At 36.2% G+C, this 18,814-nt stretch overlaps 1 protein-coding gene and 1 long non-coding RNA gene across 27 annotated transcripts in view; one reads left to right on the forward strand and one right to left on the reverse strand.

Moving 5' to 3' along the window:
- The window catches only part of LOC106506546 (uncharacterized), a 1,093,182-nt gene that overhangs the window by 350,767 nt on the left and 723,601 nt on the right, over window positions 1–18,814 (reverse strand). The window lies entirely within an intron of this gene.
- LOC106507559 (uncharacterized) overlaps window positions 1–18,814 on the forward strand; it is a 295,098-nt gene that overhangs the window by 120,288 nt on the left and 155,996 nt on the right. For 23 of the 24 annotated variants that reach the window (XR_014839943.1, XR_002343114.2, XR_014839948.1 and 20 more), the window contains one exon: window positions 7,747–7,951. The gene's annotated coding sequence lies outside the window, so the exon portion shown is untranslated. Of the gene's footprint in view, window positions 1–7,746; window positions 7,952–18,814 lie in introns of those variants that run through there. The other variant, XR_014839968.1, reaches the window with a different exon arrangement.

The following is an 18,814-nucleotide window of genomic DNA, read 5'->3' on the forward strand; positions in this document are numbered from 1 at the left end:
TATTTTTAAAAAATTTCTGAAGTGTTCATTGAGATTTTCCCTTTTTAATTTCTTACTTTATTTGGATGCTCTGTCTTTTCTTCTTGATGATTCTGGCCAGAGGTTTGTCAATTTTGTTTACTCTTTTAAAGAACCAACTCTTGGTTTTATTGATTTTTTTCCTATCTTTTTTTTTTTTAAAAAAAAAACTCGATTCTATTGATTTCTTCTCCGATCTTTATGATTTCCTTCCTTCTGCTGATTTTAGGTTTAGTTTGTTCTTCTTTTTCTAACTCTTTTAGATGGTAGGTTAGGCTGTTGATTTTAGATTCTTTTTTTTTTTTTTTTTTTTTTTTTTTAAGGAAGACCCTTGTCACTATGAACTTCGCACAAAGCACTGCTTTTGCAGCATCCCCTAGATTTTGAATGGTTGTGTTTTCATTGTCATTTGTCTCAAGGTATTTTTAAATTTCATTTTTGCATTCCTCCTTGGCCCATTTTTTTTTTTTTTTTTTAGTAGCACATTGTTTAGTCTCCAAGTAATCAGCTTTTTTGCGTGAGGATTGCTTTTAATTTGGATGCTTGCTGCTTTTTTCCTAAGGGGAGGGGTGGGGGGCAGGTGTAAGGCCTGAATGTGCTTCCAGGGAGGTGAGGGCAATGGATAAAACCTGTAGGAACCTGGTTTCTGGGCCCTTGGCAGTGGCAAAGACCCACAGGGAGGTGGATATACAGGCTGCTCCTAGTTCTGTGTCCCTGGGGAGTGGAAGTTACCTTCAGGGAGTTGGGGGGGGATGCCGAGAATCTTTGGGAGTGGCAATGGTGGGGGATGTGTTCCTGGGGGGTGAAGGCAAGAGGTGGTGCTTAGTTGCAGGGCCCTCCACAGTGGTGACCCCCAAAGTGACTGGGGCTGCAGGTGGTACCTGTTCACCAGACCATTAGTGGTGGTGGGCCCACTTCAGGAGTTCAAGATAGCTAAGGATTGGCACCTGCCCTGTAGCCCACACAAGAGGCACCTGCAGCTCTCCTGAGAGACCTCATGATGTTCCCACAGCAATCCCTCCTCTTCCTCTCGCTTTCCCCAGCACGGTGCCTTGCCTCTCCTGTGGGCCCAGGCCTCCTCCCATGCTTCCTCAGCTGTGGGCTGTGGTGCATTGCTTCCTAGCCCCCCTCAGGCTTTTTCTTCACGGCCAACTGTAGCCTCTTCCTGGAACTGACCTCCATAGCCTGAGTCTCAGTGCCTGGTCCTCTCAAAGTACCTCAGGCTGTGGTGTCCTAGGCTGTGGTACAGATGGTCTTGGTGCAGTTCTCTCTCCACTTTGTCCTCCTCTGACCAGCTGCTGTGATCTTCTCCGAGGCTTTGGAGTTACTCCTCATTTTGGTGAAATCCGAAGGTACAGATCCCTTTCCTCTTTCACAGCTCCCTCCCAAGAGTGCTGGTCCAATCCTGATTATTTTTCTCTCTTTCTCTCCCTCTCTCTTTTTCTTTTTGTTCTATCCAGTTATGTGGAAGTTTTCTTGCCCTTTTTTTGGAAGTCTAAGTTCTTCTGCCAGAGTTCAGTTGTTGTTCTGTGTGAATCATTCTATATGTATATAGGTTTGGTTTGTTTGTTTCTTTGTTTGTTTTTTGGTTTTTTTTTTTTTTTTTGATGTGTTTGTAGGAGAAGGTGAGTGCTGTATCCTGTTCCTTCACCATCTTGATCTCCTTCCATCTTTAAATTAAGAAGGCACTGATGTGAGATTCAGAATAATAGGGAATATATTGAGCTTTGTTATTTAACTGTGTAGCTCTGAGGAAATCATTTTACTCATTTAAATCTTGTTTCCTGGAGTTCCGTCATAGTTCAGCGGTAACGAACCTGACTAGGGTCCATGAGGATGCGGGTTCAATCTGTGGCCCAGTTCAGTGGGTTAAGGATCTGGCATTGCCGTGAGTTGTGGTATAGGTCACAGATACAGCTTGGATCCTGTGTTGCTGTGGTGTAGGCCAGCAGCTGTAGCTCTGATTAAACCCCTAGCCTGGGAACTTCCATATGCCACAGATGTGGCCCTAAAAAGCAAAAAAAAAAAAAATAATAATAATAATAATAAAATAAATCTTGTTTCCTTATCTGTAGAGAGGAATTAAGCTTTAGTTTGCTGTTGTTATATAGTTTTTTTTTTTTTAATGACTAAGTGATGGTAATATCCATTTCATTACTCCTAGTTACTAACAGTAATTAGAATATATATGCATTATTGGCTATACATCTTGAGTGTTTCAATGTATGTATAAAGATATTAATGCACATGCATTTATATAAAAATCATATATTTCTAGTATTGTAAACAATGTAGTGAGGATAGATAATTGGCAAAATATTTCTTGGATCTGATGGAAGGTGACTGAACATATCATTGTCTTATGATGACCTCTTCAAAAAAGGTATGAAATTTAAGGGACCATTTCCCTATCCAAAAAATATGTGTGACACAGGCCTTTCATCCCTATCCAAAAAATATGTGTGACACAGGCCTTTCATTAAGAACAAGTTTAAATTAAATTCAGCTTTAGGTAAATTGTAGTTCCTCATAATGTAAACTATTGGATATACTAGAGAACACAGACATACTTTTTATTCCCATGGATTATAATGCCTATTAATTTACTTATTCACACATTTGCATATTCATTCATTCAACAAAATTATAGCAAGCATCCATTGTGCCTTGGGTAGTGAGGTTACAGAGATAAATTAAGATGGTTTTTAGCTTCAGGAAATAACCAAGTTTCAGTTCATTTTGTTGACTTTATTACATTTAGATACACAAATGATAGCTTGTACAAATGCAAATAAACCCACTTTAGAATTTGCAACCTTTGTGAGCAGGTTTGGGAGGAAATACTGAGAGGAAATGTACAGAATAACAAAATTGAGCTCCAGCTGCAGGACCCAGAGTTAGATTTTCTTTAAGGTTGCTAAAATCTTTGGTTGTCAATAAGTATTAAATATGTGGACAGTATCTCTAGGAGACCAAGTTAAAATGAAAGTGCATTGCTTATATATGTAATATTCATGAGAGTAGTTCTTCAAATGACCTTTAGTAAAATCTAATGAATTACGCTAATTCACTAGGTGACTTCTTTGACCCTGAATGTGTGCTGTAGGACATGTAAGTTCCCATGCAAGAGAGCAAGTGATAGCACAGACAGAGACTAGCTGAAGTAGATTTGAGGCAATGGAGCAGCCGGAGAGGGCATGTGGGAGGGCAATGATACCAAAACAACCATTTCTCTATTTGCCTAAGGCCTGTTCTTGCAACTAATATAAATCCGTGTAGATAGGGAAGTGAATGACACATAGCAGAAACATAAGTGATGCATTTTAACAGCATTAGATTTTTTCAATTTCTATCTTAGCGATACTTGGATTTTTGTTTCTAAGACCAAATAAAATTGTCTGATGTGTTCACCTCTACACAGATGTGTTGGACACATTTTTTGAAACAAACACTATTTGGCCAATAGTGATGCTCATTTTATGATGGTACAAAAGTATACTGTTTCACAAGTCAAAAGTCTTTATATAGAGTTTCCATTGTGGCTCAGCAAGAACCTGACATAGTGTCCATGAGGATGCCGGTTTGATCCCTGGCCTCACTCAGTGGGTTGAGGATCTGGCATTGCCATAAACTGAGGTGTAGGTCACAGATGTGGCTCAGATCTGGTATAGCTGTAGCTGTGACATAGGCCTGCAGCTGCAGCTCCTTTTCAAGCCCTGGCTCAGGAACTTCTGTGTGCTACAGGTGTGGCCATAAAAAAAAAAAGTCTTTATATAATTAAATGTTTTTTGAGAATTCTGTATTTATTTTTTTATTGAAGTATAGTTGATTTACAATGTTGTGACAATTTCTCTTATACAGCAAAGTGATCCAAGCACATACATATGTGTGTATATATATATATGTTACACCCACATATATATATACACACACATTTCTTTTTTTATATTATCTTCCATCATGTTCTATCACAAGAGGGATATAGTTCCCTGTGCTATACAGCAGGACCTCATTGCTTATCCATTCTAAATGTAATTGTTTGCCACTACCAACCCCAAACTCCCAGTCCATCCTACTTCCTTCACCACCCCCTTGATAACCACAAGTCTGTTCTCCATGTCTGTTAGTCTGTTTTATTTTGTAGATAGGTTTATTTGTGCCATGTTTTATATTTCACAAATATGTGATATATTATGGTGTTTGTCTTTCTCTTTATGACGTCCTTAATTAGTATGAGAATCTCTATATGCAGCCATGCTGCTGTAAATGGCATTATTTTGTTCTTTTTTTATGGCTGAGTAGTAATCTATTGTATATGTGTACCACATCTTAATCCATTCATCTGTCAATGGACATTTAGGTTGCTTCCATGTCTTGGCTATGATGAATGGTCCTGCTATGAACATATGGGTGCATGTACCTTTTTGAATGAAAATTTTGTCTGGGTATATGCCCAGGAGTGGGACTGCTATATTGTAGGGTAGTTCTATATTTAGTTTTGTGAGCAACTTCCATACTGTTCTCTATAATAGTTATACCAATTTACATTTCCACCAACAGTGTAGGAGGGTTCCCTTTTCTCCGCACCCTCTCCAAATTTTGTAGAATTTTACATTTATTATAGCATTCCATTGCAGAAGGCATATTTATAAATTATAGGGAAAGGTTTTGCTAAATGGTATTTGAATGGCCATGAAAAATATTAGCAAAATATAAAACACATATGAAAAATTTTTTAAAAGAGGAAAAGAAAAATGTAAATTGTAAAGGATAACTAGATAAATCAGACTTTTAAAAACCACAAAAGTTTTAAAATTTTTATCAAAACCTTCACAAATATTACTAGGTTAATGAGGATATATTAACAACATTTACTAAACTGTAAATATGTTTTGATAAAAAGGTGGCAAAAGAAGATAAATCCTCTTTTATCTCATTTTATATGTAGTTTGGGAACATAAACCTCATGACTTGCTTTGGATTAGAAAATGCTGAAGGTAAAAAAGTCAGTTCTTTCCTAACAAAGAAAGGATTTTCACTTGTTTCACTAAGAATCAGCCATCTGTAACTTCTTTGGGGTTAAAGATATATTTATCCAAAATCAGAACTACTCACAACCTGATGCAAAAAATAATAATCATGTTTTGGTAGACTTTACTTAACCAGATGTTTAGACACATCTTCATTACCACAGAGTATAGTTCCTTTTATTTACCACCATTAATATATATTTTATACCAGATAATATGCAAGCCCTTAGTCCCTCTTCTTTATTAAAAAAATATTGTTTTTTTTAATAAAACAATGGATTTTAGAAAATTGACAAAATGGAAAATATTATAGTGAATATTATCATTAGCTAGATTAAGATACACATAAGGTATTTCATTTTATTTCTTCAGTTAGACCAATTAAATAGGAAATAAAATACCTTATATGGTCATTGAATTGGATTCTGTTAGGCTATAAAGCATAACCTTGCAAAAACTAAGAGGACTTGACCTCTCAGATATTTTTGTTGACACATGTCAAATGGTAAATTTTATTCTAAAATCATATCTTCTGTTTTTTATTTTAATATTGATATTATTATTTGAAATCTAGATTTAGAGAAAACTGGATGTTGGAGATTTCATTATCTGCTATTACTGAGTGATCTAGGATTAGTCATTTAAACTCTCTGTATTTGAATTACTTTATTTATAAAAATGTATGCCTGACAGGTTTATTATGAGTAACACAAGAAACAAATAAATGGAAAATAAACATGAAGCTTGTAGTTTTAACAAATAATTATTATTCAAAATGATTTGAAATAATTCAAATATTTATAGTCCATATGCCTGTAAATGTGATTTGATATGTTTTATCAGTAAAGCCACTTAAATAATAAAAAACAATTTAAAATCAATAAATATGCTAACCACATAAATGGAAAAATAAATGCACTTACCACCCAAACTAATATATCTTAAATGTTTAAATTTAAATATTTTCTGTGCTTCCTAGAAGTTAAAATAATATGGAAATTCTCATCCATTTCTTCATGCAAGAATATGTTTCTTGATCTTCAAACATATTTTTACAGAAACTATGGAAGTTTTTGTTCATCTGACTCCTTATTTGGAGCTTAGCATTAAAAAATATAACAAAACAGAAACAGGCTCACAGATACAGAGAACAAACCAGTGGTTGCCAGAGGGGAAGAGTGTGGAGATGGGGATGGACAAAAAGGATAAGGAGATTAAGAGTTACAAACTACCAGTTACATAGAAGTCGCAGAGATGTAATGTACGGCACAAGGAATATAGTCAATGATAATTATATAACTTGACTGCCTGTTTTATAAAAATATTGAATCACTATGTTCTACTCCTGAAAGTAATATTTTAAGTATTATACTGAGATGTCAATAAAAACAAACAAAACCTCCAGCCACTTGAAGAGCTTCTATAGAAATGAAACTAGGCAGGCCATGTCCTTATTCTAATTTGGTGGAAGAATGTTACATAGATACCTGTCTAATCCCATTGAACAAACATTTACTATTTCTTCTGTCGGTCAGGATTTTGACAAGAATTCTCTTTTAGAAAATTAAAGTTTAATCTCTCTGCTGAGCTCCCTGTTCACTGGCAGAGCCCCATAATTTATAGTGGTTTTAATGTTGCTTCTTGCCTGAGTTATTCCTAAAAATGAAATAAATTAAAATGCAATAAATATCTGAAAGAAGGAGATAAGAAGGGAAAAAAGGATAAAATGGTAACATACTATCTGCCACAAGTACAAATTCTGAGTTAGGAGTGTCTTCTAAGGTTGAAGTATCTGTGAGTGGCTCTGAGATTTCCTATGAAATGGAGAGAGAGGCCGTGGTTGAAGTGCCCAATCAGGGACCCCTAGGCATTGAGGTTGCCATATCTCCCCTTTCCACTCACAAATAAACTGAGACTTTCTGATATATGTTTAATACCCAGAGAGCAGTGAAGTCAAAGCAGCTTAGGCATGTCTTGTTGAGCCTTCCTTAGAAGCTTCAACAATACAAAGGCACTTCTAGAAGGCTAGTACTTTTTGTATGGAATGGGACATTGCCATGAGCATATTGGTAAGATGTTTATATTATATATATATATATATACACACACACACACATGTGTGTATATATATATGTGTGTGTGCAACACATACATAAATGTATAAAATGTTTCTTTTTTGGTGGGGATTTTTTATTTTTTATTTATTTATTCTTTTTTAATGGCTGCACCTGCTGCCTATGGAAGTTCCTGGGCCAGGGATTGAATCCAAGCTGTGGCTGTGACCTATGCTACAACTGCAGCAATACCAAATCCTTTAACTCTCTGTTCCAGGCTGGGGCTAAAACCTGTGCCTCTGCAGCACCTCTAGCCACTGCAGTCAGGTTCTTAATCCACTGTACTGCAGTAGGAACTCCTGGTGAGGAACTTTTTAAGGTAGGCTAGTATAAGTTATTAGAAAAAAATGTGGAAGACTACCCACTATTTTTGGGTAAAAAAAGACCATAGAAAATCAAAATGTAGGAAAAGTACAACAGTTGGACAGAGACAAACTCCAGAACTGCTTGACAGAATACAAAATATACTTATCCATATACAGGGTGAAAGTAAAGAGGGGTCTGTGAGCTCTGTATCCGACTCCTTAAACATATGAATGTTGTACATCAGTTTACATCCATGCCCTCTTCATATTTCCACACAGGAGTCTCGTCCCACTCCCTGGTAATTGTCCTTGAAACCAGAGGCACAAAGAAGCTCTTTCCTGCCCTTGTAAGTCTCAGTGAATTGGATCTGCTGGACGAGGACAAGGCTAAGCTGTACACAGACACAGATTTCCTGGGCAGTGACTAAACTCACCTGAATTTGGGCTCTTGTGAGACAGAGCAACAACTTCCCAGGAAACCAAGGTCAGTGTCTTTACTTCCCACTCATTCCTCTTTTCTAGTTCAGAATTTCCAGGTGTCTTCCTCAAACTAGACCACCAAAAGATTGTCTGGTTGGGGCAGAACCCAGTCTGATATCCATCATTTGATGACTTTGAGGAGCAAATTTATATAAATTCTTTAGTTTTCCTTGGCAGAAGTTGAGATTTTTCTCCCCACACACTCCACCCTTGCATTCAGCACTCACACTCGAATTCTCTGGCCCAAGTGCACACTTCATTCAGCTCAAGTTACCCCCTCAGTCCATTAGCCAGTTACTGAACTAAACAAACAAACCCTGAAAAGACAAACAAAACAAATATCCGCTTAAGAGATGAATAAAAATGTCTTTAGGTGTCTCGACTTTGTGATATGGGTGTATTCTGAAGTGCAAGGCATAGGAGCCCTACTTGCCCGATTTAAGGTCAGTGCTACTGCAGCAAAGCATTCATCTTAGTTTCATTTTGCTTTTTTGCCTTGTCTTATAATGCTGATTTATTTCCAAGAAACCTTGTCATGAAAATGAAGAATGTATTCGGTCCCTTGAAAAATGTGTTTTGTTTTTTTTTTCCCCCATCACACAGTTTCTTACAGGGCAAGCCTGCAGGTTTAATGCCCTTGCTTTTTGCTATTTGAGGTCAACAAAAAATAGTGGAAGTGGGACTAAGCAGTGTCAAACTGTTATTAAATCCTAATTCCACGTTTGAGTTTGGAGATCTCAGATAATGAACGGTAATAGAAAGGAAACTATCCTGTCCATGTATAATAGTGTATACTCTAAGTATAGAATTTTAATATCATTGCCTGTTTTTTTCCCTTGTATCTGCATATTCTGAAGAAAGACTTAAAAGGATGGAAATATTGGTGCAAACCTACCTTAATTTTAGTAACAAGTTACAATTAGAGCTTATCATTATTTCATAACAATTTCTTTCCATAAAATTTATAGTGTTCAAAACAAATATAAGAGAAAAATAAGTAGAATACTCTTCTTTGAGCTTCTTGTTCCCAAACTCTACCATTTCTGGTGAACTTCACTGTATTTTAATCTTCCCCAGTTTCATTTTAAATTTTTTTTTATTGTGAGAAGAACACTTAAAATGAGATCTACTCTTTTACAATTTTAAATGCATAATACACAACTGCTAACTCTAGGTATGATGTTGTACAGCAGATTTCTAGAATTTTCATGTGGCATAACTGAAACAATAATACCTATTGAACAACTCCCCATTTCCTCTTACCACTAGCCCCTGGGAAGGACCATTCTAGTCTGTTTTTATGATTTGATTATTTTAGATATCTCATCTAAGTGGAATTATGTATTTGTCCTCCTGTGACCATATTATTTCATTTAGCATCATATCTTCCAGGTTTATACATATTGCTACAAATGGCAGGGTTTCCTCTTTTTTTAAGGCTAAATAATATTTCATTATGTGTGTATACCACATCTTTTTTTTTTAATTTTGTTTTATTTTTTCTGCTGTACAGCATGTGGACCAAATTACACTTACATGTATACATTTTTTTCCTTCCCTTTGTTCTGTTACAATATAAGTATCTAGACATAGTTCTAAATGCTAGACAGCAGGATCTCATTGTAAATCCATTCCAAGAGCAATAGTTTACATCCGATAACCCCACGCTCCTGACCCCTCCCACTCCCTCCCTCTTCCCCTGGGCAGCCACAAGTCTATTCTCCAAGTCCATGATTTTCTTTTCTGAGGAGATGTTCATTTGTGCTGGATATTAGATTCCAGTTATAAGTGATATCATATGGTATTTGTCTTTGTCTTTCTGACATTTCACTCAGTTTGAGAGTCTCTAGTTCCATCCATGTTGCTGTAAATGGCGTTATATCATTTTTTATGGCAGAGTAGTATTCCATTGTGTATATATACCACATCTTCGTGAAACCATCATCTGTTGATGGACATTTGCATTGTTTCTATGTCTTGGCTATTGTGAATAGTGCCGCAATGAACATTCGGGTGCATGTGTCTTTTTCAAGGAAAGTTTTGTCTGGATATATGCCGAAGAGTGGGATTGCAGAGTCATATGGTAGTTCTATATATAGATTTCTAAGGTTATCTCCAAACTGTTCTCCATAGTGGCTGTACCAGTTTACATTCCCACCAGCAGTGCAGGAGGGTTCCCTTTACTCCACAACCCCTCCAGCACTTGCTATTTGTGGACTTATTAATGATGGCCATTCTGACTGGTGTGAGGTGGTATCTCATGGTAGTTTTGATTTTCATTTCTCTTATAATCAGAGATGTTGAGCATTTTTTCGTGTGCATGTTGGCCATCTATACATTTTCCTTGGAGAACAGTCTATTCAGGTCTTTTGCCCATTTCTCCATTGAGTGATTGGTTTTTTTGCTGTTGAGTTGTATAAGTTACTTGTATATTCTAGAGATTAAGCTCTTGTCCTTTGCATCGTTTGAAACTATTTTCTCCCATTCTGTAAGTTGTCTTTTTGTTTTCTTTTGGGTTTCCTTTGCTGTGCAAAAGCTTTTCAGTTTGATGAGGTCCCATGGGTTTATTTTTGCTCTTATTTCTATTGCCTTGGGAGACTGACCTGAGAAAATATTCACGAGGTTGATGTCAGAGAGTGTTTTGCCTATGTTCTCTTCTAGGAGTCTGATGGTGTCCTGTCTTATATTTACGTCTTTCAGCCATTTTGAGTTTCTTTTTGTGCATGGTGTGAGGGTGTGTTCTAGTCTCATTGCTTTGCATGCAGCTGTCCAGGTTTCCCAGCAATGTTTGCTGAATAGACTTTCTTTTTCCCATTTTATGTTCTTGCCTCCCTTGTCAAAGATGAATTGACCATAGGTGTCAGGGTTTATTTCTGGGTTCTCTGTTCTGTTCCATTGGTCTGTGTGTCTGTTTTGATACCAGTACCATGCTGTTTTGATGGCTGTGGCTTTGTAGTATTTCTTGAAGTCTGGGAGAGTGATGCCTCCTGCTTGGTTTTTGTTTTTCAGAATTGCTTGGTGATTCTGGGTCTTTTGTTGTTCCATATAGATTTTTGGATTATTTGTTGTAGTTCTGTGAAAAACATCATGGTAAATTGATAGGGATTGCATTGTATTATTATTATTATTTTTTTTTTGCCATTTCTTGTGCCATTCCCGTGGCATATGGAGGTTCCCAGGCTAGGGGTCGAATCAGAGCTGTAGCCCCTGGCCTACGCCAGAGCCACAGCAACACGGGAACAGAGCCACATCTGCAACCTACACCACAGCTCACGGCAATGCCAGATCGTTAACCCACTGAGTGAGGCCAGGAATCAAACCCGCAACCTCATGGTTCCTAGTTGGATTCGTTAACCACTGAGCCACGACAGGAACTCCAGATTGCATTGACTCTGTAGATTTCTTTGGGTAGTATAGCCGATTTTACAATATTAATTTTTCTAATTCATGAACATGGAATATCTTTCCATTTCTTTACATCTTCTTTGATTTCTTTGATTAAAGTTTTATAGTTCTCAGAATATAAGTCCTTTACCTCCTTGGTCAGGTGTATTCCAAGGTATTTGATTTTTTTGAGGTGCAATTTTAAAAGGTATTCTGTTTTTATATTCCTTTTCTAAAGTTTCATTGTTAGTATACAGAAATGCGACTGATTTCTGAATGTCAATCTTATATCCTGCTACTTTGCTGAATTTGTTAATCAGTTCAAGTAGTTTTTTGGTTGAGTCCTTAGGGTTTTCTATGTATAGTATCATGTCATCTGCATACAGTGACAGTTTTATCTCTTCTTTTCCTATTTGGATGCCTTTATTTCTTTTGTTTGTCTAATTGCTGTGGCTAGGACTTCCAAAACTATGTTGAATAGCAGTGGCAAGAGTGGGCATCCCTGTCTTGTTCCATATTTGAGTGAGAAAGCTTTCAGTTTTTCCCCATTGAGTATTATATTTGCTGTGGGTTTATCATAAATGGCTTTGATTATGTTCAGGAACATTCCCTCTATACCCACTTTGGCGAGAGTTTTGATCATGAATGGATGTTGGACTTTGTCAAATGCTTTTTCTGCATCTATTGAGATGATCATATGGTTTTTGACTTTTCTTTTGTTAATGTGGTGTATGACGTTGATTGATTTGCGTATGTTGAGCCATCCTGTGAACTTGGGATGAACCCTACCTGGTCATGGCGTATGATCTTTTTGATATGTTGTTAGATTTGGTTGGCTAAAAATATGTTGATATTTTTTGCGTCTATATTCATCAAAGATATTGGCCTATGGTTTTCTTTTTTGGTGGTATCTCTGTCTTGTTTTGGAAATAGGGTGATGGTGGCATCACAGAATGTCTTTGGGAGTGTTCCTTCTTCGTCAACCTTTTGAAAAAGTTTAAGGAGAATGAGCACCAGATCCTTTTTATATGTTTTGTAGAATTCTCCTGTGAAGCCGTCTGGTTCTGGACTTTTATTTGTAGGGAGTGATTTTATGACCTCTTCAATTTCATTTCTAGTGATCAGTCTGTTCAGTTGGTCTGTTTCTGCTTGATTCAGTTTTGGCAGGCTGTAAGTCCCTAGCAAGTTGTCCATTTCTTCCAGATTGTCAAATTTGTTGGCATATAGTTGTTCATAGTGTTCTCTTATGATTTTTTGTATTTCTACAGTATCTGTTGTGATTTCTCCTTTTTTCATTTCTTATTTTGTTTACTTGGGTTCTTTCTGTCCTCTTCTTAGTGAGTCTAGCCAGGGGTTTGTCAATTTTGTTTACCTTTTCAAAGAACAAGCTCTTGGTTTTATTAATTTTCTTTATTGTTTTTTGAATCTCTATTTTATTGATTTCCTCTTTGACCTTTATAATTTCCTTCCTTCTGCTGACTTTAGGTCTTTTTTTGTTCTTCTTTTTCTAATTCATTTAGGTGGAGGGTTAAGTTGTCACTTTGGGATCTTTCTTCTTTTTTGAGAAAGGCCTGGATTGCTATAAATTTCCCTCTGAGCACTGCTTTTGTGGCCTCCCATAGATTTTGAGAGTTTATGGTTTTCATTATCATTTGTCTCAAGGTAGTTTTTAATTTCCTTCTTGATTTCCTCATTGACACATTGGTTTTTTAGTAGCATGTTGTTTAGTCTCCATGGAGTAGATTTTTTCTCATTTCTTTTCCCATGGTTGATTTCTAGTTTCATGCCATTGTGGTCAGAGAAGATAACTTGAAATAATGTCTGTACTCTTAAGTTTGTTGAGGTTAGTTTTGTGTCCCAATATGTGGTCGATTCTTGAGAATGTTCCATGTGGACTTGAGAAGAATGTATATTCTGATTTTTTTTGGATGAAGTGTCCTGAGGATGTCAATTAAGTCTAACTTTTCTATTGTTTCCTTTAGGATCTCTGTTTCTTTATTGGTTTTTTGTCTAGAGGATCCGTCCTTTGGTGTGAGTGGGGTATTAATGTTTCCTACTATGATTGTATTCTCATCAATATCTCCCTTTATGTCTGTTAATATTTGTTGTATGTATCTGGGTGCTCCTGTATTTGCAGCATATATGTTGACGATAGTAACATCCTCTCCTTGGATGGATCCCTTAATCATTAAGTAGTGTCCTTCTTTGTCTGTCTTTATGTCTTTTGTTTTAAAGTCTATTTTGTCTGATATGAGCGTTGCAACTCCTGCTTTTCTGTCATGTCTATTGGCCTGAAATATTTTTTTCCTACCCCTTTACTTTCAATCTATATGTATCCTTTGTCCTAAGGTGAGTTTCTTGTAGGCAGCATATTGAAGGCTTTTGCCTTTTTATCCACTCAGCCACTCTGTGTCTTTTGATTGGAGCATTCAGTCCATTGACATTTAAGGTGATAATTGATAGATGATTATTTATTGCCATTTTGAACCTTGTGTTCCAGTTGATTCTAAGATTCTCCATTCTTCCTTTCATTTTTGGTTGTTTGTTTTTCTTTTCATTTTTTGTGAATGCAATGTTTGGTTTTGGCTTGTGGTTGCTCTGTGTTTTAAGGATCCCTTCCTATAATTGTGTGTTTTAGCCTGATGGTCCTGTAGGTTCAAACACTTCATTACTATTCTAAAGTTAAGAAGAGAAACAAAAAAAGAAAGAAAGAAGGAAAGAAAGAAAAAAGAGAGCGAAAAGAAGAAAAAAATATTTTAAAAGAGTCTATTTCCTTACCTCCCTTGCCCACATTTTATGATTTTGATGACTCTTTTTTTCTTTTTAATTTTATTTTGTTTTAAACATGTTCATGATTAAACCTGTGTGCTGGCTTATTTGAGTGTCTGCTCTCTGATTGTGGTTTCCTCAATCCTAGTTCTTCCTCTTTTTTTTTTCCCCTTTCTTTCCTTCCTTTCTTTTAGTTTAGAGAAGCCCTTTCAATATTTCTTTTAGCCTGGGTTTTGTAGTGCTGTATTCTTTTAGCTTTTGTTTGTTGGAATAAATTTTTATTTCCCCTTCTATTTTAAATGATATTCTTGCTGGATAGAGTATTCTAGGTTGCATTTTTTTTTTCCTTTCAGCACTTTAAGTATCTCTTTCCATTCTCCCCTGGCCTGTAGTGTTTCTGTAGAGAAATCAGCTGATATGCTTATGGGGGTTCCCTTGTAGGTAACATTCTGCTTTTCTCTTGCTGCCTTTAGGATCCTCTCTTTATCACTAACTTTTGCCATTTTTATTATAATGTGTCTTCATGTGGGTCTATTTGGGTTCAACTTGTTTGGGGCCTTCTGTGCTTCCTGTATCTTGAAATTGGTATCCTTTAGATTTGGGAAGTTTCCAGTGATAATTTCTTCAAATATATTTTCCATCCCCTTATCTTTTTCTACTCCTTCTGGAATTCCTATCATGTGTAGATTGGCTCGCTTTATATTATCCCATAGGTTTCTTATATTGCTTTCATGTTTTCTGATTTGGTTTTCTGGCTGCTGTCCTGATTGGCTGATTTCCATTATTCAATCTTCCATATCACTAATGTATTCTTCTGCATCATTCATTCTGGTTTTTACTGCCCTTAGTTCAGTTTGTATCTCTGCAAATGAATTTCCTAGTTTTTCTTGGCTCCTCCTTATATTTTCTAGTTCCTTTCTGAGGGTGTCTGCATTACTATTCATATCGTCTCTTAATTCCTTCAATATTTTCACTATTTCCCTTTTGAACTCCAAGTCTGTCAGACTGCAGAAGTCTGTTTCATTTTTGACTGCTTTAGGAGAGTTCTCCTGTTGGTTTAACTGGGGGTGGTTTCTCAGCTTCTTCATCTTGCTTGTTATTTTCTTTTTCCTGGTGGAGTTGTACTCCCTGTGGCTGGGCAGGGTTTGCCTTTGGCACTGCTGTGGAATGTTTCCAAGGGCTGGTGGTGTTGGTCTGTCTTCTTTGAGGCAGCGTAGCTTTTCCTGAGAGTAGGCGGGGCTGACAGTGTCTCTCTGAAGCAAAGGAGGACTTCTTGAGGGCAGACAGGACTGAGAGGTCTGCAACACATTGGAGGCAGATTTCACGTGGCCAGGCAGAGCTTGCTCTGGTGTTTCAGGGCTGGGTGGGGCTCTTCCAGGGGGTTGGCAGTCTGAACAGCTGTTCCACGGAGTGTAGCATCCCCTGAGGGCGGGAGCGGCTAGCTGGGCTGCTGAGAAACCAAGGGGCTCTCCCCCAGTGCAGCCAGAACTGGCAGAACCTCCCCTTAATGGAAGCAGATTTTGCATGGCTGGCCCGAGCTTGTTCTAGCTTTTCTGGGCTGCGGACCTTTTCCATGGGGCTGGAGGTGCTGTATACCACATCTTAATCCATTCATTCATCAAAGGACATTTAGATCATTTTCAAATTTTGACTATTGTAAATAATGTAATTAATACGGGACTACAAAATATCTCTTGAGTTTCTGCTTTTGATTCTTTTGTATACATATGCAGAAGTAGAATTTTAGGATCATATGGTAATACTGTTTTTAATTTTTGAGGACCCTTTATATTGTTTTCTATAGCAGCTTCACCATTTTATATTTTCACCAATAATATATAATGGCTTACTTATCTCCACATCCTTGCCAACACTTGCTGTGTTTAGCTTTTTCTATAAGAGCTATCCTATCACTGAGGTTTTGATGTACATTTTGCTGATGATTAGTGATATTGAGCATTTTTCATATGTCTCCTAACGTCTTTTGCCCATTTTTTAGTCAGGCTTTTTGTTTTTGGCTACTGAGTTTTTGAAGTTCCTTATATGTTTTATGTTTGAATCCCTTATTAGATGTATGGTCCACAAATATTTCTCCCTTTTTTTTTTTTTTTACTCTGTTGATCATTTTTTTCTGCTTTGCAGAAGCTTTTTGGTTTGATGTGGTCCTATCTGTCCATATTTACTTGTGTTGCCCATGCTTTTGTTCTCATATCCAAAAAAAAACATTGCCAAATTCAATGTCAAGAAATTTTCTTCCCATGTTTTCTCCTAGAAGTTTTACAGTTTCAGGTCTCATGTTTAAATCTTTAATCCATTTTGAATTGATTTTGTGTATGGTGTACAATATGGGTCCAGTTTCATTCTTTTTCATATGAATATCCAGTTTTTCCAGCATCATTTGTTGCATGGTCTTTCCCCATTATGTACAGTTGGCATCCTTGTGGAAGATTAGCTGATAGTGTATGCATAGATTTATTTCTGGGATCTCTATTCTGTCCTGTTGGCCTGTATATCTATTCTTATGCAAATACCACACTGTTTTAATTACTGTAGCTTTGTAATATATTTTGAAATTAAGAACATATCTGGTGGCATCATATTTCCTGATTTCAAAATAATCATAATTTATGTAGGCAAATATACCAATTCTATGGGGTTTACCAACACTGAGAAAGTCTGTAGAGTTTAGGTATTGACTTTAGAATAGAGTAGAATAGCACCTATTTTAAAATATTCTAAAGCCAACCTATTATTTTTTTTAAATACCAGACTCATAAGGTTTCCCAAAAGTGTGCTAGAGCAAAATGGTGCACTTTATAAATTTAGTCTTTGAAATGTATGGTCTTTTCATGGTAAGCTGTGTTTCTTTTATAATGGAGGTGTTCCTTGGGAGCAATGCATAAATGCAGAGGCTCTATGAAATATATTGGGATATGTTAATGGTTTATAGCCACAGTATTCTTTAAGTTGAGTTTTGAATTTAGTCATTTGGAAGTAAGTGCTCTCTAGAGAGAGCATCATCATGAAATAACTAAGAAGGAATTCCCATTGTGGCTCAGTGGTAACAAACCCAACTAGTATCCATGAGGATGTGGGTTTGATTCCTGGCCTTGCACAGTGGGTTAAGGATCCAGCATTTCCATGAGCTGTGGTCTAGGCCACAGATGTAGCTCGGATGCCACATTGCTGTGGCTGTGGTGTAGGCCTGCATCTGCAGCTCTGATTTGACCCCTAGCCTGGGAACTTACATATGCCATAGGTTCAGCAACCCCCCCAAAAAAAGCAATGAAAAGAAATAACTAAGCAGTTGTTAAAACTGAAGGCTCTTTTCTGAGTCAGTGAAGCAACTTTCATTATGAACAATCTAAAAATTGCAGGCTATTTCCTATTTACCTGTTGATGCATTTTAAATGAGTATCTAGTAACCTGAGAAGCAGGAGGCTTTTCCACTTATACATTTACCTGAAATCTTGACCACAATAGGCAATCTCAAAATGAATATAGTTATTTAAATAAAATACAACTTAAACCTGTTATTTTCTAATGTTTATATTTGATGTTACCTAAGTCACCTCTGTCTTGCCAAAACGAGTCAAGTTCTTTAGTCTGCTAATTATCAGTATTTGAACTTTAGCATTAGTAGTTTTTTGTTTTGTTTTTTTTTTTTTTCTTTTTTTTAAGGCAGTGTGACTCTAAGCATACATGTAAATTTTAGTAATGGGAATTTACTTCTCTAAATAGATTCTGTATCTAGAAGATCCTCTATCAACCCCAAAATACTTGTCTGTATTAATTACTTTTCTTCCTTTATAGAACTACCTTACTACCCTTTTCATTTCAATTCAGATTTTATACATTAAATTTTTTTATAATTAGAGACATGAAAATATTTTTAGCTTTCTGTTACAATTCTACCTTTTTATTCTGGCAATGGCTAATTCATTCTTTTAAATGCTTATCTATAATTCTTTCGTTTTCTGTGGATAAGGAGATACATACTTTTTTTAAAATAAATTTTAAAAATTTGGAGCATAGTTGACTTAAAAGTTGTGTTAGTTTCAGGTGTACAGCAAAATAAATCTGTTATACATATACATATATCCGTCCCTTTTCAGATTATTTTTCCATATAGGTTATTACACAGTATTGAATAGATTACCCTATGTTATACAGTAGAGTCTTGTTACCTATTTTACATGTATTATTGTGTATATATCAAACCCACACCCCCTACTTTATCCCTCCCTCCCAACATTCTCCTTTGGTAACAATGAATTTGGTTTTGAAATCTTTGGGTCTGTTTCTATTTTGAGAAAATACATATATTAAAACCAAATTACAGGAAAAACACAAAATTTCTCCCCAAGTTTGAAATTTAGTTGTGAAGCAGTTTATAAGTTAATTAAACATACATTAAAATTTTTTAAGTCATTGGTATAAAGAGTCCATTTTAAATGTTATGGACATTGTCTTGCTCTCACCTTTGGCCACATGATTATATTAAAATTCTTCTCTTTATCTTTCCTTGTTTCTAAATTCAGTCCCAGCTTTTCACTGAGATGTTCAGATTTCTTCATCAAAACTGCAGATTAATTCTATGTATTTTTTTTTATAATTTCTCTGAAAAATTTACGTCTATTGTAAGGAATCAAAAATGACCATTGACCATCCTGATCCAATGTGGCTCTTTATGTGAGCCACAACTTTGTCTCCT

The sequence above is a fragment of the Sus scrofa genome, chromosome 1, assembly GCF_054392235.1.
Source record: "Sus scrofa isolate SSC_HxYL_T2T_F1_AM1 chromosome 1, Sscrofa_HxYL_maternal_Yorkshire_Landrace_v2.0, whole genome shotgun sequence".
In the NCBI taxonomy this organism is placed as follows: Eukaryota; Metazoa; Chordata; class Mammalia; order Artiodactyla; family Suidae; genus Sus; species Sus scrofa.